The 27,653-nt window shown below is 35.6% G+C and overlaps 1 protein-coding gene across 5 annotated transcripts in view; it reads right to left on the bottom strand.

Moving 5' to 3' along the window:
- The window catches only part of LOC113511506 (uncharacterized), a 114,331-nt gene that overhangs the window by 73,289 nt on the left and 13,389 nt on the right, over positions 1-27,653 (bottom strand). The window contains exon 1 of one of the 5 annotated variants that reach the window (XM_052902019.1): positions 15,161-15,243. The exons of 3 other annotated variants lie outside the window; for them this stretch is intronic. The gene's annotated coding sequence lies outside the window, so the exon portion shown is untranslated. Of the gene's footprint in view, positions 1-1,851; positions 2,089-15,160; positions 15,244-27,653 lie in introns of those variants that run through there. One more of the 5 variants, XM_052902017.1, reaches the window with a different exon arrangement.

Raw genomic sequence — 27,653 nt, 5'->3', positions numbered from 1 at the left:
TTACTACGATTTTCAGCGAGTCTCTTCACCTCTTGATACGATACGACACCAACTCCTTCCTTGATCTGCCTGATGTAACTATGTCTCGGTTTCCCTCTCCCTCTCCTTCCTTCTATCTTACCTTCTATTATAATGTTCATAAGTTCGTCGTGTCATATCAAGTGTCCCAACATTTTTCCCCTTCGGTCCTCAATAGTTCTAATAATTTGTCTTTTTTCCTTAACCCTAAGCAGGACCTCCTCATTGCTAATTCGATCCCTCCACCTAATTTTCTCCATATATCTCCATTTTTTTTATATACCTATATATTTTACTACTGTTCGAAATGTTGGTAATAAACAATAACATAAAAAAAAACAAATAAACCATAGGAGATTATATAACAAATTATTCACTAAAAGGGAATATTAATTACCCACATATACTTTAACCTTCAGTGTTTTACATCACATAATAATTACTTTGTTACTGAACTGCACCGTTTTTTAATTAACATGATAAATATTGAAATTTATACATAAAACAAGGATAGACAAAGATGAAGAGAAAATTTATCAGCAAATTAATTCCTTATAAAAAATCGAGGTATATTCATAATGAATGCACTACAAAAAGCATTATCAAAATCGGTTCGAATTTCAAATGTAATAGCATAACGTTCATTCACGACCCGCTCTCTTATCGGTGGAGCTATTATCATTCTTTACGCCTTTCGGTGATTTTTTTTACCTCTTGTTACGACCTGACATTAAGTTTTTCCTTATTCTACTTGATATACACTACTCCACTGCTTAACATAAGTTTCCTCCATAAGGAGGGTGTTGCCAATAGTTACCACACATAGTAGGCTGGTTGGCAACGACAAGCTTTTGGTGATGTTTAAAGAGGGACCCTGCTACCCATTCTTCGACCATTATGTTCCCTTAGTAGCTTTATAGGACACCCATTGGAAAGATAGGGGTGGCCTATTCTATGCCTTTCAGACCCAAGATTTTTTTTCTTTCAGATTAAATATATTTTCGTGTTTTGGAGCCAAGCCATCTTGCCGGCACGCACGAGACTACTGCACCACCTAACCGCTAAAATGATTTCTTATTGGCTGGTTTAGAATCTCACTATCATGTTATTTCAGCTTCGTGCGTAAAAATGAATTGCGCGCGGTTTTAGAATTTTTTAAAGTTACAACTCACGCCCGTATCGTTCAGGTCTGAAAGGGCTATGCTGGGACCACATAGCACTATGTGTTCTTTCACAAATATTTATTTTCAACAATTATAGAAATGATTGGACTATAACAGACTCAATTTTAAAATTATCAATTTTAATTAGGAAGAATTATAATGCTAATTTATGTAGGTATTTCCTTTTAAATTTTACGCGTATAGGTAAACAATACGTTTTTAATCGACATAGCTATTTGCTTCTTTACTTTCGTGACACTTTGATTAAGTAATCAGATATGATGTGATTAATAAACAGATTAAGCAAATTAGTTCTATGTGAGAATTGGAATACTGCGCAAGTAACCAATCACTGCGTTTTTATTGGAAGAACGAAGCAAAATAGATATTAGGCGCGAAACAGATTTCGCTTTTAATTTAAACATAGAACACTTTTATTTTTTTATATTTGTATATATAAATTTATTTAATATTATTATCTATATATAGATAACACAAACATAAAAATATAACAGTACTTAAAAATTATCTATTTTTGTTTATTCTACCTGTAGTAAAAACATTTCTATAAATTATATCAAAAATATATTAATCGAAAAAGCTATTAAAATTAATGTGTAATAAATAATATTTATATTTAATTAAAATTTATTAACTTAAATTAACTTACCCTTAAAATGATTAATTACGAAATCTCGAAATGTATCACAAAATAATATCACATATCCAAATAACACTGGTAGTTTATTAAAACAAACACAACTGTTATTGTTTACTTCTTTTAAACTTTTCACAAAGACAATTTAAAAGAATAACAAACTTTTAAATTTCAAATAACGAACGCGTTCTGTTTTCGAACCGCACCGCGAACACTGCATGTGGTCGGTGGACGGTAAGTGACCATGATGCGGTTGTCTCACCTGTTAGTAGACGCAGACGCATCTATGTTAATAAAATTGAGATTCGTTTGTTTATCCTGTTTCCTACTAGGCTTACCCCGCAAAATTCCCAAAGCTTTTCGTCATGCTGACGTTTCTAATACTGTTAGGTAACATATTTAATTATTCATTTAATTTAATATCACAGCGAAAACTAAGGGCCAATATAAATTAAATTCCTATAAAATTAATTTAAATATCATTATATATTTAATTTATAATAAAACAATAATTTCGCGAAACTAATAAATTAAAATAATATATTAATCGACGAATTAATCCCAATGTTTATTAAAATCACTTATTTAAAAACTATATGAGTGTATTATTTTTATCAGAATCTTATGCTTCCATGAAAATAAAAATATTTAAAAATTCGACTTTTTAAGTAATGGGCTTATTAATTGCATCCATAAAAACGTCAGTTACAAAAACTATTATATACCTACTTATTTAAAATAAAAGCAAACTTTTTTATATATAAAATGGTTAGTTTTTTATAAACAACTAATTGTTACTTACATAGATAAACAAACACGGTGAGCCGTGGTGAGACCGTGTTACCTAGTACAAATGACCTTGCCTTATCGTGAGAGGTAAATTTAAAGGCGTCAACCAAATAGTGCACGCAAAGAAACGAATGCATGAATAATTGTATATTTGTATACATTAAATACACGAAATAAGAAACAGAGTATTGCAGTAAATTTTTCAGATTGTCAATTTGACTCCTGCTCTATAGGTATGTTAACCTTATATATATAATAAAATTATAACTTGAAATTTTGTATTATTCGGTATTTAAGAAAAAACATATATAAGGGGTCTTAAGACCAATAGATACCATTGCACATTTTTTTATATAAATATTTATCTATTTATATATCCTTTATTGCACAATAAATTTTGTATAAATGGCAGGCTTAATGCTGTATGACATTCTTCATCAGCTAACCATTACGTAAAAACAAAAAGCATTTCAGGACAGTGGTAGTAAATATACTATACAAAAAAAAACTTATTGACATAATAAATATTACACTGAATAATATTATATATATCTAATATATAAAATTCTCGTGTCACGGTGTTTGTTACCAAACTCCTCCGAAACGGCTTTACCGATTTTTATAAAATTTTGTGCGCATATTGGGTCTATTTTTCATACCCCTTAATGATAAGGGTGATCCCCCCCCCCTCCGATATATTTTTTTAATGGACTAGAAAAATATTCTCCAAATAATGTATATTTAGTTATGTTAGTGCTAAATTTATTGCTTCAACAAATAATTGAACAACTTTCTTTTGAATATAAACTTACTCGGTGCCATGCTAAGATCCATAGGCATTCTATTCCGAGGCTTATTGCAAACAGTGAACAAATTAGACATAAATCCAGAACGATGTGATGGTGTTCCGAGAAGAAGATTGTCAGTTAAACGGAAATTACGGGAATATGTGCTGTTACAATGATTATACCAAAGAAAACAGCAAAAATTGTTTTGTTGATCATGATTTTTAATAAAACTTTTAATTATAGAATCAGCTCAAAAGAATTCCTTCGGATACTGTTGGACTGTAAAATAAAATGGAATTTAAATACTTATGTTTTAATAGGTAACAAATGTTTGTTGACGTTTAAAATGTAGACTTGTTAGAAAAGAGATTAAGTTCAATTTACATACAATAAAATTCTTTCACGATACACACATAATAGTTTAAAGAAATCATAATTATGTGTATATAGCTCAATTTGATAGTTCTGTGCAAATTATTCATAAACACAAAGGAAGTTTGAGGTATATTTCTTAACTGTTATACTGTAAATATAGACTAACTAAAGATGCCTCGTTTAGAGGTCAAACACGTGTTGCAAAACGTGCGCGATCAAAATGCCAGTCGGAGATTGATGGCTGAAAGATAGTGGAACTTCTGGTAATAACAATGGTGGTCAGTCTTCATATTAATAGTAGCAGAATTAAACAAAATAGCTATAATCAAATACCCAGTGTATTTCTTTTTCAAAACTATGGAACTGTCTGATTTTTAAAGAATGGAACTAAATAAATAAAATAATTATTAATTTTTTCTGTAATAGTAATTATTTGACAAACTTTAGCTTATAGTTAGTTTTAGATATATATATATATATATATATATATATATATATATATATATATATATATATATATACATTTTTACATATATAATTTTATTTTTAGATAATTATTTTAAGCTGAGCAGCTATGACACTTAGCTCTCAGATCATATCCATCTGTAATCCAACTATCTACATGACAATATAAGGGAACAAAATATCAAAAATAACATACGTGACTACAAATGAATACTCTTTTTCGGGCGCACGTGTAACAATCCTAATTTGTAACAGTGTATTCCTGCTATATTCCTGGGAATAAGCTTATCAAAGTCTGACTGGCATTTCTCTTTCACAATACACATTGTCAACCTAAAAATCTAACCGAGTTTTTTTTATCGATGAAAGTGGAATTGTGATCCCATCTTTGTTATTGGTTTACGCTGGTAGAGTACTAGAAAAAGATGATACGTAGGTAAGAATGACAACAAAAGTCGTTTAACGTCAGTTTGGTTTAAATATTATTAGAATATTATTAAATTACCAGCTTTTCACCCTGACTTCGCACGGGTAGATCGGAATAAATGAAAAGAAAAAATAGTATTTTATATTAGCTAGCAAATTTCTAATACTTTGAATAACATTCTTGTATTTTTTTTTTTACAACACAGGGGGCAAACGTGCATGCGGCTCACCTGATGGTAAGTGACTACCGCCGCCCATGATCACCCACAACACCAGCGGCATTGCAGGTGTGCTGTCGGCCTTTTAAAAAGGAATATACTCTTTTCTTGAAGGTTATGTTGTCGTATCGGTTCGGAAATACTGCTGCTGGAAGTTGATTCCAAAGAATAGTTGTGCGTGGAAGAAAGTGCCTTGAAAACACACGGTGGAAGACCGCCACTCGTCCAGATGATTGGGATGAAACTTTATGGCGAGTTGTACGGTGGTGAAAATCATTTCGTAAGGGTTTTAAATTTTTCTTAAATAATATACATTTTTTTTAAATCAGTTGGGTAATTTTTGAGTTTAGTTATTACAAAATAATATTATTTAAATATTTCCTCTTTATAATATTAATGTAGATTATTAACTATTCGACTAACAATGTCCGTGGCTTTGTTTGCGTATACATCAATCAATAAATAGTTAGAAGGCTGGAACAATTCGTGTCGTTACACCCAAACTGTGAAGGGGTAGCCAGAGAGATCCAAATGTCAGTCCATTATATTCGTTGCCTGTACATTGTATACTTAATTGCCAACTGTATAATCTAAGTTGAAGCTATAATAATATAATATATTATCTATAAAATCTAAGCTTATTCCTTACATGGATCAGATTATTCATTCAATTATATAAAATGGCTATTAAAATTCACTAGCTAAATAACTTTCTCTTTTATTGATCTGGTTTTGTAAATCCTTCACTCATTGACTTAGCAAAACTAATTTACTTTATAAATTGAAGTAATTTTTGACTTCAAAAACAGACGACTATCGATTTGTCTAAATTTTTTTGTGGCTATATTTCGTAAGTATATCGCAGACTCAAAATCGATTTGGATATTTTTGAAATCTTTCGAGTGAAAGTTAAAACTAGTCTTATTACTCATATATAAAGTAGTAATTGTATTTATAGCATCTCCCACAGGAATCAGTACATAAAGCACCCTATGTGCTAAGTTAAAATATAACCTATCCGTGTACCAAATTTCATTTAAATTCATTCAGTAATTTCCGAATCAAAAAGTAACAAACATCCATATATCCATCCTAACAAACTTTCGTATTTATAATATTAAATAAGATATTAATAGGGCAGTGCTGCATATGTATTACAGGTAAAATTTAAAATAAAGTCGCAAAAAAAATTAAGCTTCCTATATAGCCTAAGATCCCACAGCTAAGTTCTGCAACTATAAGATTTTTAATGACTTCTTAAAAGACTTTTCAATAAAACTTTAAAAGAAAAATGAACTAAATTATAATTCACTGCACCCGAGTTGCTTGCTCTCAGTTAATAACAAGCTAGGGTTGCCAGGTGAAAATATATAATAATTTTGACAAACTTCATTTGCTAAATTTATTAGATATGTACACATATGTGTACTAAAGTAGATATTAATTCCAATAATTTGATTCTGAAAACCAAGCTAGTATCTACTTAGTAATATTTGGTATGTCGTGTGATCCCGGCATAGAATGGACTCTTTTACGGCATAGAGGCGATCAAGGAAAATTAATGGTCAAAGGTAAGCAACAGCGTCTCTTTTAACATATCACCAAAGCCTAACTGCGGTTGTCAACCCGCCTGCCAATCGTGGCAACTACTAGCAACACCCCCAATGGCAAAAGCAGTCTAGGGACGCTTATGTTCAGCAGTGGATAGTTAACGACGGATATAATAATGATGATAACGATGAATCAATATTATATTCAATACCACGCTAAGTATTTATTTATTTATACTTTTGCACATATTACATGTCTACATGGCAAACTTAATACCTGATGGCATTTTCTACCAGTCAACCGAGTTAATATATTCTCATTACTGACTAAACATATTTTCTTTGTGTTAGTTTTATGTACATTTACGGCAATAAACAATTTTATAATTATAATTGATTTGATATTAAATAGATATAAAAGTAGATACAGAGATATCGTGTATAGACTACAAGATGATAATAAAAAAAGTTGCCCTGACAATTTTCTTATCTAAATGTGACTTGGGATGATGTATGAATCCTAACGATAGCTCTCATACATCCAAATCTGTTAAAGCATTTAAAATTTATGGTACAATAAAGAAGATTACATTACGAGTGCATGTATACACTCTGATTACATTTACCCTTTTTTGGACAGTTGGTAATGTAAAAAAATATATACGAATCGAATCGTTATTTCACACAAATACTGGAATTGATACTAATAATAAAAACCCTTGAATTAAAAATGGATATACTTAGAGAGATATTATACATTTCTGACGAATATAACTGTCCCAAAAACTTTTCGACTTCCGTGAGAACTTCGACGAGAGAGTCGCATCCGTGTCGACCTTCAAAGGGATTCGGCCTAAAACTTCAAATAAATATTGAATATTCAATCGTAACTGTACCATTATGTATTTTTAAGGAGTCTTCGTAAGAAATTCGCTTCTGCGGGGTCTTCGCTCGTATAATTTTGATCAGTCATTGATTATTTATTAATTTTAGGTGAAACAATTTCACTATTATTAAGAATGTGATGGTCACTGTTCATACATAATGTTGTATGTATATATTTATTTAATATATTATGTGTATGTTTACATTATATGAATTTATCAAATATTGCTTTATTTATTTTTTTATTATTAAAAAATGCAACGCTTACGTATTTTTTCGGTTTGCCCAATGGTTGACTGGTAGAGAACACCGTCCGGTGTTAAGTCTGCCAAATGTACATAGAATTTTACTGTGTATTAAAGTTTAAATAAATAAATATGCTACGCCTGAAATATCATACAACTATTATAGTCGTAAAATATAACTGTGTAATGGTTTTGTTATTAATTAACATATGTGTAATGTGTGGATACTAAACTGTTATGTACTATGTAGTATGAAATTATTTTAATTTGACTATGACATAGTTGGATGCTTCATGTAAGTCATGCTCACTAAAATGTCTAGACAGGTGTTAGAGTGCCGGGTTATTAAGTTCCCTAAGATATTGTTGAGTGCAATGATACCTGATTTATCCATCATACTCGTGAACGAGTGCTATCTGTAGGGACTGTTTTGCTCCGGTCACTGCAATTGATTTATTTCTATTAATTTGTTTTAATTATATATTATAGAGTTTAAATTTTATGATCTGATACTGCTTGGTAGTTTGTATTCACACAAATTCATTATTTATATAATTAAACTTTTTGAAGAAAGTAACAGCTGAATTTGTTAACAGCTGTTTACTCGTTCGTCTTGACTAAAATTGCGTTCTGAATGGGCGGTAGAATAATGAAAAAATGACTATTCAATAATACTTCAATCTAAATTTACTTGAATAAAAATATTTCTTTTTTTTTTCTACCTTAAATGTGAAAGTTTGTAAAGATGGGTGGATATTTGTTACTCTTTCACGCAAAAAGTACCGAATAGATTTGAATGAAATTTGGTGCACAAGCAGGTTATATCCTAACGTACAACAGAGAATACTTTATATCGTCATCATATCAGCCACTAATTGTCCACTGCCTAACTTAATACTTCCCCTATTGAGGGATTTACCAGTAGTTGGCAAGTCCAAGCGTGGCAGGTTTGCACCCGTAGTTAGGGATCGGTAATGTTTAAAGAGGGACGCTGCTGCCTTTCCCTCGAGTATTAAAGTTCCCTCAGTTACCTTTGACAACATCTACCGGAAATGAAAGAATGGCCTATTCTATGCTAAGACCACACGGCAATCATATATATAATCATATATATTTTATATACTTCAATACAATTCAAAATTTAAAACTACTGGATGCAACTAATAACAAATATACTTTTTAACCACTGACAGATGCCAACTGATGAATAATGGTAGCTATCATACCACACTAGTCAAGTGACTAAGTTAAATGAAACATATTTTTTTTTACAACGCAAGGGCATTAGAGCATGCGGCTCACCTGATGGTAAGTGACTACCGCCGCCCATGATCACCCACAACACCAGTGGCATTGCAGGTGTGCTGCCGGCCTTTTAAAAAGGAATATACTCTTTTCTTGAAGGTTATTTTCACTGACTTCAATAAAAGAGACCAATTTCAATGATATTTGTGCAACCCGACGTTTTCACTGTGTATTTATTTTGATAGGTTTTAAAAGTTTAGGTAGGCTAGGGTTGTGTTTATGTACTACAGTTTTAATGTTCTACAGGGCTACCAACTCTCACATATTACAAATGCAAATGGACTACTGCAACCGGTTGCTAGGTAACCGGTCTGCATGTTCGCCAAATAAGCGCCATAAACAAATTGCGAAATCATAGTCTAGATATAATATTTTGAACCGACTTTAAAAAGGTTCTCGATGTAAATAAATTTTTAAGTTACGTAATATTTTCGCTAGTTACGAACCGATTTCATTGATTATTTTTTCAGCCGACTTAAAAAACAGGACGTTATCAATTTAACTATATATTACCTTTCATTTTCATATTCATATAATATTCATTTTTATACTAATTTGGACAAAATTAAATTGCTTTTTTACTAATAAGTTCTTTATCTAATAGATTAAAATGTATGGCAATATGCTTGAAGGTAAGGTACCTATAAGGGATGATAGGTGAGGACTCAAGACTGATAGACGACAAGAGAAGTGAAATAACTTGATAAAATGTAACGAATTAAGCAGTAATTAAGTACGATAGTTCTAAAGGTGACCGCGAAGAGGACTTGACAGGGTATATATATATATATATACTCGTATATAGTATGAGACTGCTAATCCCCACTACTAAATATTCTGTCATCTGTTCAATGAAATCATACTACCTAATCTAAAACGTTTCAACATCTTCCTACCCTTATCCCAATCATTCGGGGTCAGCGTAATATGATTTTATCCATATTACAAAAAGATTTGGTTTTTAGTTTTACGACCGACCACCTGCCTGACGTCAACCCTCTTTGGGAATGCATTTGTTTGTGGTTTCCGCCACCTACGGTATGAAGGAAAGGATTGAGGAAAAAAGGAAGGGAACGTTGGAAATGTGTAAAGGAAATTGTTGAATGAGAGGATTAAGGGACTTATGTGGGAAAGGAAAGGGGGGAGGGACACTGCAGTTGCGGAAAGGTCTGGGACACTGCAGCAGCTTAGGAGGCCGGGGTCGCATACCCATATGCCCTTATTCTAGAATCGGATAATTCGAAATAAATAAATTAACTATTCGTTTATGTGATAGCAGAACTTGGAATTAAATTTTTTTAAGATCACGTGTGCACTACAGTAACCGGTCGCTAGGCAACCAGTTTAATGTTTGCCAAATTAGTACTTTAAACATACTAATTGCGAAACCAAAGCAAACCATATTTTCTACCATTTAAATTATGGCGTTGCAGCATATCTTTATTGCATATGTTTAAGAGCTCTGCAAAGCAATAAACGTTAATTATGTTTCACTGTACAAATGAGTTAGTTACCTCCATAAAAATATATCTACAAACGAAGCATGACAATACGTGACAAATAATATATTTGTTATATGGGTTTCACAGTAATTACACAAAGATCAATATTGTAATTAGTAAATAAAAAACCCATGAAGGATTATTGTCTTATGAGTATTTATGCTTTATTCAAAAAAAAGCATGAACGGAATCTCGTATAACATACCATAATGGGAGACAGGCGTGACAGATATGTAAATAAAATTTAAAAAAAATATTGCTATAAAGATGACATAAACAAAAGAAATAAGAAAATATATAAATGAATTATATGATTTGATATGGATTTTTTTTTTTATTGTTAAGAAGGTCCACGTGATGGAAAGCGGCTACCGTCGCCCATGAACACCTACAATACGAGATGAATACTTTGTTATAATTATCACACACAGACAGTGCAGCAAAAGAGAACCTCTCGGATTTTATGTTGTAACTGGATAGAGAACCACCGACAACTCTGATTTTAGAAAGAACCAATTATCTTTTACTATGAATAATTAATTCACAAAAATTATGTATAAAAAATGTATAGTTTTAAATTTTATTTATTTGATTTAATACTTTATTGTACACATTAGTTATAAAAATATGACAGAGGTAAACAAAAGTACAAGGCGAGCTTAACTCTGATAGAGTTTTCTTCTAGCAAACCCAAAGTGGAAAGGAGCATCAACGTCAGCGGATACAGCAGTGTACAATTTTTAAACAGCCAAAATTAAATTAATTACATTATATTTACTTTAGTATTATAAGATCTTTAACAGCTATTTATTTTAAATAACTAAATAATCGGCATTTAAAAATATTAAAAGAAAAAAAAACAAATATTGAAAACAACAATCAAAACCTTAATATTTTAGCAAGTATTTGTAAATAGAACAATACCTATAGCTACAGAACAATATAGTAATATATTAATTATTTAATAGCAACCGTTACAACATCTATCAAAATAAAACTCTCTTTCATCCCACTGCTGGGCATATATATCTTCTAACACTACTATTACTTCTAGTCTACTATTATCACATAATTATTTACAAACACATATCTGACAAAACATTATCATATTTTCTTCCACAGTCGAATAAAAGCAAATGCAAAATCCTCAATCCTTACACACATCTCTTGGTTCATTCACTTTCATAATACCAATTTAAAATAACCGCTATCTCTTATATTCGAATGCAGGATTAGTACGTAGCTCAGTAAGGAAAAATTGCGCAATGAAAACACATTTGCGTAATGTAACTTACATAGTAAGAGCAACGCTGCAAAATGCGTTGCAACGCTTCACATGTCTGACATCACAAACGTATTGACGGAATAATTTTACATTATGATACATTGGTAGGTTTTTATAAGTCTAACCGCATTTTACAACACGCTTCGTAATATTGAAAATCCCAAACAAATACGGGGTATGATATCTACTAATATTGTACATACAATGCGCCAATAAGCATCCAAGACAACAACGTTATGAGATTTGAAATAATTTACAGGGTACAGAGGAATAACACTTGAGTCCTCAGGAATGGCAACGCATAAGGGGTATGATGGGCGAAACAGTATACTCTGTTATGTCCATGGTACTGCTCATGTCTATAGGCGACGGTTACCACTTTCTATCAGATGGGCCGTCAGCTTCATTGCCATTCTAAGTTGTATAAAAAATAAAAAAAAAAGATTCAAGGCAAATACCTTTATTATTACTATATCAGCCGTTAACTGTCCACTGATGAACACAGGACTTCCCCGTAAAAAGAGTTTTGCATGCCAAATAGGGCAACTGCTAGTAGTTTCCATGCTAGGCATGCAAAAATGCAGGTTGACAACCGCAGTTAGTCTTATGTGATATTTCAAGAGGGAGTCTGCTATCCATCCCTTAACCATTAAGTTAGACACCTTAGACACATACGGGAAAAAGAAGGGTGGCCCATTTTATGTCGGAAGCATACGTCCCAAACACCACGTCTGTATTAAAATGCGATTCGTTGAGTCAGTGTTAAAAGGCAACAAACAAATAAACAAACTCATTTTCATATTTATAATATTAGTAAAAACAACGCATATGTATGTAGATCTCGAATATTTACGGTCCTTATGAGTATATAAGACGATAATGCGTAGAAGGAAAGTCGACTCAGGAATGAAGGCTGATAATGAAGAATGGTACAGGAAATCAAACGCCAGCTCCAAATAGGATAAGGTCATGACAACAATATAGGTATGTTTATGTATATATCTACACAATAAATTGGTAGTCCTAGATACATCACGCAGTAATCCTGACACGCGTAGAGAGGTGCTATTTTTGCAATATAAACCGAGCTAGTATAGCGGTTTGTTAGATAGATAATTTAGTTGTAGCTACTACAATATATAAATAGGAACAAACACAGATAGATAAAATACATAAAAAACGTAATATTTTTTCTTTTCTCCTCTACTCAAATGTTGTCTGGAAGAGATTTAAAAAGAGATATATATATATATATATATATATATATATATATATATATATATATATATATATATATATATATATATATATATATATATATATATATATATATATATATATATACGAGGTTTGTCCGGAAAGTACGTATAAAAGTTTTTTAAAAATTTTATTTTACAATTATTCAGGTAAATCAATTTTATCCCCTTCAAAGTACTCCCCCTGTGACATAATGCACTTGTGCCAACGCCGTTTCCACTGTGAGAAGGCTCCTTGAAAGTCCTCTGGTTGTAGGTTTCTCAGCTGCCCCGTCGTAGCTTTTTTTATCTCATTTATGTCCCCCAAATGCCGCCCCCGAAGTACCAATTTGGTTTTTGGGAACAAGAAGAAGTCACACGGGGCCAAATCCGGTGAATAGGGGGGGGTGTTCGGTCACCGTAATGGAATTTTTACTCAAAAACTCACGGACAACAAGAGAGGTGTGGGCAGGGGCATTGTCGTGGTGAAGAATCCAACGCCCCTCTCGCGCCAATTCTGGACGAACTCGTGCCACACGACTGTCTGACCGTTAAACGACGGTCCCCATTAACACAAGTTCGAATTCTTTCCACGTTTTCGTCGGAATGTGAAGTGGAAGGACGTCCTGAACGTGGGTCATCTTGAACGCTTTCTCGGCCCTCTCTGAATCTTTTTAGCCACTTGTGGACGGTTGGTTCCTTCACAGCATCATCCCCATAAACTGTTCTGAGATCGGCAAAAATTTCACGGCCATTCTTGCCGAGTTTCGAGAGAAACTTGATTACGACGCGCTGCTCTTCAACGGAAGCGGGCTCCATGCCGACGGGGTTTCGTTAAGAGGTAACTTCACAGATGGCGTGACAAGCCAGTTCGCACCGCACGGCGGTCAGACCAGAACTGAAGCATTGTTAGGGACATAAGGAAGGGGTCCTGCGCTTACCTGGCCTCCCCACTCCTCTTTCTCGCATTCCAGAACACTTTTATACGAACTTTCCGGACAGACCTCGTATATATATATATATATATATATATATATATATAATAAAGAAGCATAGTCTTTTTTGGGTGCGCCACAATAACACAAAATGACCACAATTCAGTTTATTGCATTGCCTTCTAAAGGACAAAACACTAGATACATAATAGATCTAACAAAACAATGTTTAAATTAAATAATCGTTAAGGAAAATTTAAATATTATTGTAATATGCAAAATATGAGATGATGTCGACAAAAAATATTACCAATGAGTATAAAAACTACAATTTATCCTACAAAAAGTTTAATGATACTTCTAATAAAGTGATAACAAAAAGTAAGAGCAATTATAACAAAAAACTAATAACAAAAAGTCACATTTTGTATTCATAGTTGAAATATGGAAATACAGCTTATTTAAAAATTAAAGAAACACCTAGTAACAAAAAATATTATTTCTTACATAGTCTCATGTATAATGTATGAGAGTAATAAAATATTATAAAATAAATAGCAACTCATTCCAGCTACGCACAGATTCACATATCTACTTATACAAAAGTCTAATTAATAAAGAAAAAAATTATGTTCACCAGAGGGAGACTGTACAAAAGTCACTTTCTTGGCAACCTCTGTCCCATTCATGTTTCTACCGTGAAACAGTTGTGTTTCGGTTTAAAGAGTGGGATATGGCAGTGAATTTACAGGGTACAGAAGAATAACACCTGAGTCCTCAGAAATGTCAACGCATGGGAAGTATCATGAGTGAAACAGTATAATCTGTTGTCTTTTTTTTATACAACTTAGAATAGCAAACAAACTGACGGCCCACCAGATGGAAAGTGGTAACCGTCGCCTATAGACATGAACAGTATCATGGACATAACAGTGTTTACTCTTTCGCCCATGATAACTCCCATGCGTTACCATTCCTGAGGACTAAAGAGTTATTCCTCTGTACCCTGTAAATTTACGCCATATCCCAACCTTCAAACCGAAACACAGCCTTGCAAACACAACTGCTTCACAGTTGAAACAGGAATGGGGCAGAGGTACCCAAACAAACTACTTTTATACAAAGTCTCCCTCAAAACCTCTAGCTGCCGCTAACGACATGCTTCCCAACTGTATTGTGTTGACTGGAAAAGATCTCTTTCAGAGATAAGTCAACCCTTGTTTATAGATAATATTTATAAATGTATTATCTACGTATATTTATAAATGTATTACATAATTTACAAATACAATAAAAAATATATAAAAATCTGACTAGCCTTAGTTAACTCCGTTGCTCAGCCGTGTAAACACCATAAACTGCATAGTGTTATGACTACTACGTGAACAGTCACGTACATATGTACTACTCGTATGTGGCAAATACGTGAATAATTTGCCTTTTAAAACATATCCACATATACATATTTAAAGGGAAGTGTAGCTAAAATATCGTAATAATAAAATTGCCGAGTAATACTGGCATAGAATGGGCCACCCCTTCCTTTCTCATGGGCATTGTAAAAGGCGACTAAGTAAACTTAATAGTCGACGTATAGGCAACAGCGTCCCTCTTAAAACATCAAAAGCTTTACTGCAGTTGCCAACCCGCATGCTAAATGTGTCAATTATTGGCAAATTCCCCCCCCCCCCCATATAGGAGAGGCTTAAAGTCAGCAGTAGACATTTATTGGCTCATATGGTATAATATAGTAGCTAAAATAGATAATTATATATAAATAATCAAAATATATATACTTTACGTTACTTTCTTTGAGAAAAAAAATCTGACGCCAATCATCATCATCTTTCTACCCTTATTCCAACTAATATTTGGGGTCGGCGTAATATGTCTAACGTGACATCAATAACAATAAGAATATTTTTCATTCAAATAAATTTAATTACATCCATTTTGTAACAGTAATTTTTTATGACCCTACCGCCTATTGGGAATGCAATATCAACTCGGAAGAACAGGAAAGGAACTCGACTGATGCCTTTACTGTGACTTGCTATTGTAAATCGTCGAATATATAAAGTGATTATTAGAAAGGAAAAAATTATTAATAGGGAATTGTATACTTTATATTGGAACAATGAAGGACAAAAGGTAACAGTATTTTTAAAATTATGTCAAAGTCAAGCTGACGGCCCACCTGATGGTAACGTGTAAAGTGGTAACCGTCGCCTATAGACATGAGCAGTACCATAGACCTAACAGAGTATACTGTTTCGCCCATGATACCCCCCATGCATTGCCATTCCTGAGGACTCAGATGTTATTCCTCAGTACCCAGTAAATTCACGCCATATCCCATCCTTCAAAGCGAAACACAGCCATGCAAACACAACTGCTTTACGGTTGAAACACGAATGGGACAGAGGTACCCAAGCAATCGACTTTTGTACAAAGACTCCCTCTGGTTAAACTTATCTAAATTTCTGTAAATAAGATAGTATTCCACAAGAAAAACTATCTTCGATTGTGGCAAAACCAGTTATTTTGATTTATTAACTAAACTACTAAATCGATTTAGATTATATTTCTATTAGACTAATCTGTAAGTAAAGTGTCTGTCTTTCAGATAAAACAAAATTTTCCAAATCGGTTCATGACTGACAGAGTTATAAGGTGACAAACATAAAATAATGGGGGGAAGCGATTATTAGTAAGGGGAAGGGTAGTCCCCATTGCTATCAATATACTCTATCAGGTCAATCTCCATGCGGTTCCCCCTGGAAACTATCTTGACTAATTTATCGTTCAATTCGTTACAATGGGCTAACTAACCTGCCTTTTCATCCTTATTCATCTTTTTTCATCGTCACTGGTGCCCCGCCAGTGTATACCGACAGGGCAGGCGGGGTTACCATTTCATTAGCATACATTAAAAAAAACGTAAAATAAAACAACCGATATGAGGTCCTCCTTTTTGTAATTGGTCGTAAGTAAACAGCATTTTTACGAGTATTACCTAATAACGATAACATAAGTCAAAGTAATTTATACCTAAACACCTAATCCGTGTCTAAGACAAAACCAAGTTGAATTTCGTGGATCCTATCTAACGTAGAAGGAAGTACCGAATATACTTAATTAAGAAACTTTGATCATCAATACTACTAGTCTGATTAAAGCTTTAAGCTTTCACATTACTTACAAGGGATTCTTGTATTATACTGGCGATTCGGCTCGTGTGACCATGTCGGTCCCGGCATGGAATAGGCCACCCCTTCCTTTCCCGTGGGTGTCGTAAGAGTCGACTAATGGAGATCGAGGGATGGGCAGCAGCGTCACTCTTTAAATATCTCTAAAAGTCTAACTGCGGTTGCCAACCCTCCTGCCAAGTGTGGCAACTGCTGGCAAAACTCACCTTATGAAAAAGGCATTGTATTCAGCAGTGGACAGTTAACGGCTGAAATAATAAATTTCGAACTACCTATATCCCTCGACATCGCTCACGTGAATCAGTACATTATATATCCCATGTCCTAAATTAGGATATAACATGTGTCCAAATTTTAATTCAAATCCATTTAGTTGTTTTTACATGAAAGAGTATCAAACATGTATCTGCATAAACATCATTTTTGAAGTCTTTACGACTAGCTTCTTCTCCGCTACTTGGTACACATAAATTTAAGAAGTAAGAAATCCAATTAAATAAATTACTTCTAGATAGCATATGAAGATGAAGTTTACATCACATTTAAAGTCAGTCATATTATAAGAGTATTTAAGCTTAAACCCGTAGTGAATTCTCCGCTCAAATGCCTGTTACGGCAATTATGTTTCTACGAGGTTTTTACTGCAGTTTTGTCGGTTTACCGCATCAAATTTGGTCTATACAATATGTAACTATGCATCAAACAAGCCCAAGTAAAAATATCCAAAGCTACTAATCAATAAATAATAAATATAAAATATCTAATAATATATCTTTTCCCCCTTTTTTAATCACCCTCAGGAAAGAAAAGGGTAGCACATTCTACGACAAGATCACATAGCACATTAGTATCATTATAATACTAGTTTTTGTCCGTGACTTCGTCCGCGTGACCGACATATATTTATTGACCGAGATAAAAAGTAGCTTATATCCTTCTCCATTTTTTTATACAACTTAGAATAGCAAACAAGCTGACGATCCACCTAAGGGAAACTGATAACCGTCGCCTATAGACATGAGCAATACCATGGACATAACCGAGTATACTGTTCCGCCCATGATACTCCCATGCGTTGCCATTTTTGAGGAGTCGGGTGTTATTCCTCTGTACCCTGTAAATTCACTGCCATATCACCCTTCAAACCGAAACACAACCATGCAAACACAACTGTTTCACGGTAGAAACACGAATGGGACAGAGGTGCCCAAACAAACAACTTTTCTACAAAGTCTCTCTCGGGTACATTCTCCATCCCATAAAACACGTGAAACTGATTAAGCTGTTAACCATTATAAGGTAACAAACAAACAACTCACTTTCACATACATACATATCTGTCATGCCTGTCTCCCATTAGGGTAGGCAGAAACAATGGAACACCAAATGCTTCGATTCAAATAAACCTCTTTCGCTTCTTCCACATTCATCAATCTTTTCATACACGCTCGCCGGTTACGGGTACTTTCAATTTGGCCCTTCTTCAACACATCGCCTATTTGGTCAACATACGTCCGTCTAGGGCGGCCCCTACCAACATCTCCATTCGTTCTTGCTCGATAAATCTCTTGCGTAATACTTTCACATTTGTAATATTAATAAGGATGCGAAAGTTCGTAATTATGGATATATGAATAAATAGATAAATGTTCGTTCTTGTTTCACGCAAAAACTGCTGAACGGATTTGAACAAAATTCGGTAAACGAGTTGGTTATATCTTAGCACATAGGGTATTTTATATATACGGGTAAAGCCCCGAGATACATGTAGTTTGTAAATATATTTAAGTATTTACAACTGAAGGGGTAGAGCTTTCTTAATCAATCATAGTTAATAGTAACCCTGCTTACACTGGCGAGATACCAGTGAATGGTGACAGGTGAGAATGGAGCATAATTGCTTCTTTACCAAATTCATAGAATCCATATAACTATGACTACATATTTACGTGTAAGTACTTTAAATGGTTTATTCTACACAAACGTATTCCCCTGTTTTCTTTTAGGATAGTGACAACTAATTTTTTTTTCACAATACAATTTGTATCTGTCTATCCCTGTCACGCCGTGCATGTCTTTCTTTTTTTTCAAACGTTAATCATCATCAATAATAAACATTTTCAAATATTATGAAATTTCCTCAACTTTCATGGCTGAAGTGAAATGCCAAAAAATTTGAAACCATAGGTCTCCTTATATAATAATTGAGAATATAATCAAAATCAGATCAGTTTTGGAAGAAAAACAGGGTAATACGAAATTATTATATCGGATATTTTTCATAGGTATTATCAAAGTGCAAGAAAACCCCCCAATAGGGGGAACCCTATGTTCAACAATGGACAATTAACAGCTAATATGATGATGATGATTATCCAAGTCTATCGTCATATCAACCGTTAATTGTACATTGCTAAACACAGGCCTCCCTCATAAGAGATTTTGCCAGTAGTGGTCACGCTTGGCAGGCGGATTGGCGACTGCATTTAGACCTTTGATGATGTTTTAAGAGGAATCTCTCGACCGTTAGTTTGCCTTAGTCGCTTCTTACAACACCTACGGGACAGGAAGTATCGGAACCACACGGCCAGCTATAGTTGTTCCTTTCTTCCAGTTCCGGACATAGCGCAACAGCGACAGATTTGCAAAATGCCTATTCTTCAAAATCCGATCACCGCGTTTACTTGTCATACGATGACGTCTTTACCACATGGTGATAAAGTGCGATATTTGCTAGTGACTAGAGACGTATAAACTAGCCGTAGGTAGACGATATTAAAGCAATTGCTCGGAACAGTGATTGGACGACAATGCCACTTAGACACCTATGTGACATGACAATTGTATTTGCGATACATTATTACTTTAGGTCGAGGTTAGCAAGGGTTTCCGGCAACAAAAGAATTGTTAGACTAACCTTTGACATTATAGCTAAACGTGTACGGTGTTGCCACAAAAATAATTAAAAACATTGCCTATCTAAAAAAAGATAAACAAAACTCTGAGTAATTAAATAATGTTTAGTTAATATAATAATATAATATTATTTATTTGTAAAATCTAATGCCAAAATCTATAAACTATTTGTACAATGAATTTACATTTATATAATACCTTAGACTTCAGGTAGCCTGGGAGGTATTATGGTCGAAACAATATACTCCGTTATATCTATGGTAGTGTTTATATCTATAGGCGACGGTTACCACTTTCCATCAGGTGGGCCGTCAACTTGTATTGCATTCTAAGTTGCATAAAGAAAAAATTATTATATTGTAATAAAATAAATTACTTTAAATATCTTTTGTTCTGACTTTATTTTTATAGACGAAAACAGATGTTAAATATGCTTTTGTAATAATACGTCTAAACATGTAACAATCGTCCTTCTTACGGAAGTTTAACTTTTCTATAGTAAAACTATAGAACTAGAAATATTACTGTCATATTCTTGACTGAATTTTTTTAAAAAAGAATCGTGTTTTTTATTGGTGATGAAGTATTTATTACCTTATAAAAAGGTATAAAACATAAGAAATTTAGTACCACTAAAACGTCTGAGGCATATGTGGTGTTATAATAGTGGTGTGGTTTATGTTTTAAACTATTTTATGCAATTTATAAAAGTAAATAAGGTGATCCACGACTTTAAAGATATAATAAACAATAAAATAAGAATGTTTTTTATTCAAGTAAACTTAATTACAAGCATTTTTAAATAGTCATTAATTATTTTATTTTTTCCTAATTTATTCTCCTAACTCATTAGACCGGCAAACAGTTATGATTGCAGGCGGGATATGAAACTACAAGCTAACTTATCTTAAACTCTAGGAATAGTCAGTGTACAGGCGTTGGTTTTAATTTGGTGAACCGTCAGCTTGAAGACTATTCCGTGTTAGATTATATTAAGGTACATTTACCTTAATAAGATTTAAAAAATCTTTGACATAAGAAGAAAATAAAATAAAAATTATTTATGGTTATTATATAATAGTAAAAAGTTTAAGTAAAATTGCAAATAAGCATTATTTAAGTTGACTAAGCAATTTTATAACTTAAAGTTTTGTTAAACACTGTTCATATAAACATCGTTATAAATATTTTTAGTACTAAGGCCGGTAATGTTTATCTGATAACTCACAGTGACAATACCAGAAATAATTATTAATTATGATCAACAAGTAAAAGCTGTAATCAGCCCCGAAACAGACAATTTTTCTCTTTTCCGATGAAATTTTCGCTTAAAAAATTGCCTATTTTATATAACACTTACAAAAGGGTCTTTTTAGTGAAGGGTCACATGTTCTCAGCCATAGCAGGATGTTAAGTCGTATTTCCAAAGGGTGTTAAGCTAATCTCGACTGTCACCATACGATACAATGACGTAGGTAGGCAAATGTCATACTTGATATCTTCTCAAGGAAGTTTGTGCAAGTAAAAAAAATGAGGGGAAGGGGATTGCTAGTAATGCGGATTACCATTACGATTGTTTGGATTGATACCTGGTGCTGATTTTCGCCGCCATACAACCCGTAACATAACATTTTTTTTTATACAACTTAGAATGACAAACAAGCTGACGGGGCCCACCTGATGGAAAGTGGTAACCGTCGCCTATAGACATGAGCAGTACCATGGACACAACAGAGTATACTGTTTCGCCCATGATACCATTAAATGAATTTTAATTTTAATTAAAATTTCATCCCAACCATCCGAACGAATGTGCAGTCTTTCACCATGCATTTTTCAAAGCACTTTCTTCCACGCGCAACCACTCTTTGGAATCAACTTCCAGCAGCAGTATTTCCGAACCGATACGACATCAAGAAAAAAGCATATTTCTTTTTAAAAGGCCGGCAACACACCTGCAATGCCGTTGGTGTTGTGAGTGATCTAGAGCGGTGGTAATCACTTACCATCAGGTAGGTTTGTAGGTGGTAGAGCCACGCTGTAATACCATATGGTATTGCAGCATGAATGGGCCGGCTCGACCGGGGAAGTACCACACCCTCACAGAATACCGACGCTAAGTGGTTGCACTTTCAGTGCGATCACATTCCGTACGGTGAGTGAGGGAGTCCGGAGGCCCATCCCATACCCATCCCATACCCATCCCTTTCCTATTCCTAAAATCCTTTCCCCAACCCCGTCCCCCTATCTTACAACACGCAACCATGGCAGTGGAATTAAAAAAAAATAGCATACCCCAGGGAGGTACCAGTAACCATGTTGCTGGAGAATCCTCTCTCGAGCAACCACGCTCGGGCTGCCCTGCGTATTCTGGGGGGGCAAAATTCCGCTCTTTGGAACCAAGGGCAAACGGAGCAAGATTTCTACGGCATCCCCTTCGCTCAATGTGAGCTTCTGCAATATCAGGGGATTACATTCTAACCTAAACGCTGTCCACCACCACCTAGAAACGGCGCGGCCGGCATTGCTCTTTCTAACGGAGACACAGATATCCTCTCCAAACGAAACTTCATACCTGACGTACCCGGGCTATAAACTTGAACATTGTTTTGTTTCGCGTGCCGGTGTATGCGCGTATGTCAGAGAGGATATCTGCTGTCGCCGCCTTGGAACTCTTGAAGGTACGGACCTGTCTATTTTATGGCTGCGCGTAGACTGCAATGACCATCCTCGCGTCTATGCATGCCTATACAGGTCCCACAGCGGTAACATCGAAACCGACCAACTCATTGAGCACGTCCAAATGGCTACAGATTCCCTGCTCGAACAGATTCCTTCCGCTGAAGTCGTGATTCTTGGCGATTTTAATGCCCACCATACCGAATGGCTTGGTTCACGTACAACCGACTATGCGGGAAGATCTGTTCATGACTTTGCTTTGGCTTATGGTCTGACGCAGCTTGTTTCCTCGCCTACGCGAATACCTGATGTGTTGGACCATTCACCTTCACTGTTGGACCTTCTGCTGACCACCCACCCAGACAACTATGTGATTTCCGTCGAAGCTCCGCTTGGATCGTCGGATCACAGTCTGGTGCGGAGCGAGGTGCCTCTCATGAGTCCGATTCCACCACGTTCCACGGGTAGACGTCGTGTCTGGCACTACAGGTCAGCGGACTGGGATGAGATGCGGATTTTTTTCGCATCTTACCCATGGAGGCGGGTTTGCTTCACACTGGATGATCCTGACGCCATTGCCGATTCCATTGCTGATGTGGTGCTTCAGGGAATGGAATTATTTATTCCTAACTCTGTGGTGCCCGTCGGCGGGAAATCCCAGCCCTGGTATGGAGCCTCTTGTAGAACAGCATCTCGTCTGAAACAGGAGTGCTTCCTAACCTGGGCTAAAGGTGTGGCGTCGCGAGATCCTAACACCAGTGCTCTCAAAAAGAAGTATAACTCTGCCTCTATGTCTTTCAAAAGAGTTATAGCCACAGCGAAGTCAGAGCATATCAGTAGAATTGGCAAGAGATTGGCTAGTTTGCCCTCTGGGACTCGAGCTTTCTGGTCTCTTGCCAAAGCTGCACAAGGGAATTTCTGTAAGTCATCTTTTCCACCATTGCGCAGGGAGGATGACTCGTTGGCCCAGAACGCTAAGGAAAAGGCCGATCTTCTTGGATCCATCTTTGCGTCAAACTCGACATTGGATGACGGGATGAAATCACCACCGACCATCACGTGTTGTAGGAGCTCTATGCCTGACATTAAATTCACGCATAGCTCAGTGCGTAGAGCACTTTTCTCCCTCGAAATCCATAAGTCGAGTGGGCCCGATGGTATTCCTCCAATTGTGCTTAGGACGTGCGCACCAGAGTTGGCTCCGGTTCTTACGCGTCTTTTTCGGCTTAGCTACTCATCGGGCATAGTCCCAAAGTTTTGGAAGACTGCTCTGGTGCATCCGATCCCTAAAAAGGGAGATCGCTCAGATCCAGCTAACTATAGGCCCATAGCTATCACTTCCTTATTCTCGAAGGTTATGGAATCCATCATTAACCGTCAACTGCTCCGGTACCTAGAAGAGCACCAGCTGATCTGTGATCGCCAGTACGGCTTTCGACAGGGACGTTCGGCTGGTGATCTTTTAGCTTACTTAACACACCGATGGGCAGTGGCAATCGAGAGTAAGGGAGAGGCCTTAGCAGTTAGTCTGGATATCGCGAAGGCCTTTGATCGGGTGTGGCATAGAGCGCTGCTTTCAAAGCTACCTTCATTTGGGTTGCCTGCGAGACTGTGCATTTGGGTCGCCAGTTTTCTCAAGGAACGTAGCATTAAAGTCGTAGTCGACGGAGCATGCTCTGATTTAAAACCTTTGAATGCTGGTGTCCCGCAAGGCTGTGTACTATCTCCGACTCTGTTTCTTCTGCATATCAATGATATGTTACAGATAAGTAATATTCATTGCTATGCAGACGACAGTACAGGAGATACATTATATACCGGTCATGCAAAGATCTCGCGGGCACATACCGATGAGTGCCGGAATAGACTTGTGTCTGAAATCGAAACTTCACTCCATCAAGTTTCGATCTGGGGTGAACAAAATCTTGTCCAATTTAACCCCAAAAAGACACAAGTCTGCGCGTTTACCGCAAAAAAGACGCCGTTTGTCGTATCTCCTCACTTTCAGGGCACTTCCCTTGATAAAAAGTCGAGTCTAGGAATTCTGGGCGTTGATATATCTTGCGACGTCCAGTTTTGCGGTCATCTGGAGGAGAAGGCTAAGATAGCTTCCAAAAAGTTAGGAGTACTCAATAGGGTGAGACGATATTTCATGCCAGAACACCGCCTGAAATTATATAAAGCCCAAGTCAGGCCGCATATGGAATACTGTTCTCACCTGTGGGCAGGAGCGCCACAGTACCAACTCCTTCCGTTAGACCGCATTCAAAGTCGGGCGGCTCGAATTATCGATAGTCAACGCCTTACTGTCCGACTCGACCCACTGAAACTGCGCAGAGATGTTGCATCTCTGTGCATCTTCTACCGAATTTATCATGGGGAGTGTTCTGAGGAATTGTTCGGATTGATACCTGCTGCTGATTTTCACCACCGTACAACCCGCCACAAACTAAAGTTTCATCCCAATCATCTGGACGAGTGGCGGTCTTCCACCGTGCGTTTTTCAAGGCACTTTCTTCCACGCACAACCATTCTTTGGAATCAACTTCCAGCAGCAGTATTTCCGAACCGATACGACAACATAACCTTCAAGAAAAGAGTATATTCCTTTTTAAAAGGCCGGCAGCACACCTGCAATGCCGCTGGTGTTGTGGGTGATCATGGGCGGCGGTAGTCACTTACCATCAGGTGAGCCGCATGCTCGTTTGCCCCCTGTGTTGTAAAAAAAAAAAAAAAAAAAAACCATCAGGTGAGCCGCATGCTAGTTTGCCCCCAGTGTTGTAAAAAAATTACCAATCTCACGGCTAGCAGTATACCCTATCAGGCCGAACTCTATGTGGTCTCTCCTGGAAACCATCGTACTGAATTCCAGGTGTATGCGTTACGATGGACTAACTGCCCTGCCTTTTCATTCACACCTATCATCTCTCACTGGTGCCTAGCCACCGTTAACGCAAGCGGGGTTACTATTCCATTATCATCCATTAAAAAAAAAAAAACAGAAATAAACGCATGTTATAAACTATAACTCCGAATGAGAATCAGAGCTTAACAGACTAGACTTGATTTGTTTTTAAATTTCCTATCGAAGGCTACGTCCCAAATGAATTGATTTCCAAATTTTTTTTTATTTTTTTTTATGCGTGAAAATGGAATGGAAACCCTGCCGCGCTGTTGATATACACTGACAGAACACCGATAAGAGATGATACGTGAGGATGAATGCAGATCAGTTGAGACATGATGAGGTATATTTCCAATAACGGGTCTGTTTTTTTTTTTTTTTTTTTTTTTTATAGAACTTAGAATGGCAAACAAGCTGACGGCCCACCTGATGGAAAGTGGTAACCGTCGCCTATAGACATGAGCAGTACCATGGACATAACAGAGTATACTGTTTCGCCCATGATACCCCCCATGCGTTGCCATTCCTGAGGACTCAGGTGTTATTCCTCTGTTAGACCCTCATTACTAACAATTCTTTTCCCTCCTGCGTTTCAAACTGACTAGATCATGGAAAGCAGGGGCAGCTTCCCTCTTAAAACATCTCTAAAGCCTAACTGCGGTTGCCCATCTGCCTGCCAAGCGTGGCATCTACTAGCAAAACCCTCCAACGGGAAGACTATTATCAGTAGACAATTAAAGGCTGATATAATGATATTGATAAATATGAATAGAATTAATAAGACAACCGATTTATAATACAAACCTATTACTAGTAAAATATGTAAGATATTGTTTATTATTATTTTTTAATTGAATTATCCATATAATTTATCACCAAAATTTAAAAATTAAACAATTGACTTAAAACTATTCATGATCAATCCAATTAGTAACTCTTTCTTCAGTAATTAAATATCGAATCTATAATTAATTTGTAATTTCATTAAAAGATTTATATTACTCATTTATCATATGGTCTTCACCGAATAGGTATAAACGATTTCATTAATAGTAGATCAAGATTACATATCAACTTATAGGAAAATAAATTAATATATTTTACTCAATAAAAAAACTATATTCTGATTGCAATATCATGATACAATGATACATGACAATATGATATTTTTTTAACACTTAGTATGGCAAATTAGTTAACGGCCCACCTGAAGGTAAGTAGTAAATGAATACACTTTGAACTTGATATCCCCATTTTTTTATTATAGCACGACATGTGACGACATTATCCTGAGCGAACACAGGAGCATCATGATGAATGCGATTAAAACATTTTGAATAGAAAACATTTTGCTCATAACAGTCGGCTATACTATGCTAACTTACTAATTCGCTTTATCATGTAACATTTGAAGAATTGGAGGTTATAGGATGAAGGAAACACATCACAGAATTTTTTTTAATGGGTGATAATGAAGTGGTAACTCCGCCTGCGCTATCGGGATACGCTAGCGAGGCACCAGTGAGGGATGACAGGTGAGGATGAAAAGGCAGGTCAATTAGCCTATCGTGACGAATTCCACTAGAATTAATCATGACAGTTTCTAGGGGGAACCGCGTGAAGGTCGAACAGATAGGGTGTATTGCTAAGAATGAGTCAATTGGACTCCATTACTAACAATCCTTTTCCCCTCACATCACGGGAATTACCATTCCACATTGTTAAAATATCTACGGACACAAGACTTCTAAAACATATTTGTACACGACGTTGGCGGTCAACCGTGTATTTTTTTTTTTGTAATGGGAAAAAATGAAAGAGTCGCTACCCGCCAGTGCTAACAGTATAGGTATACTAACGAAGTGTCAGTGAAAGATGATAGGCGAAAATAATCAAGACATTCAGTCCAGTGAAAAATTCTATGAAAATTAAACACAATTATTTCCAGGGGAACCTGGTAGTGTATACTCCTAGCAATAAGGCATATTATAATTCTCCATTAATAACAATCCCTTCCCCCTCTACCGTGCATTGCCTGGGGACCGTAGTTTTATGCTTCCGTACCTTGTACAAAGTCTCCTTGGTAAAAATTTTTAATCGGG

The sequence above is a fragment of the Galleria mellonella genome, unplaced genomic scaffold (assembly GCF_026898425.1).
Source record: "Galleria mellonella isolate WM207_F2 unplaced genomic scaffold, CSIRO_AGI_GalMel_v1 utg87, whole genome shotgun sequence".
Lineage (NCBI taxonomy): Eukaryota > Metazoa > Arthropoda > Insecta > Lepidoptera > Pyralidae > Galleria > Galleria mellonella.
Note: the sequence above shows the minus strand (reverse complement) of the source record. Positions and strands in the feature narration are given on the sequence as shown.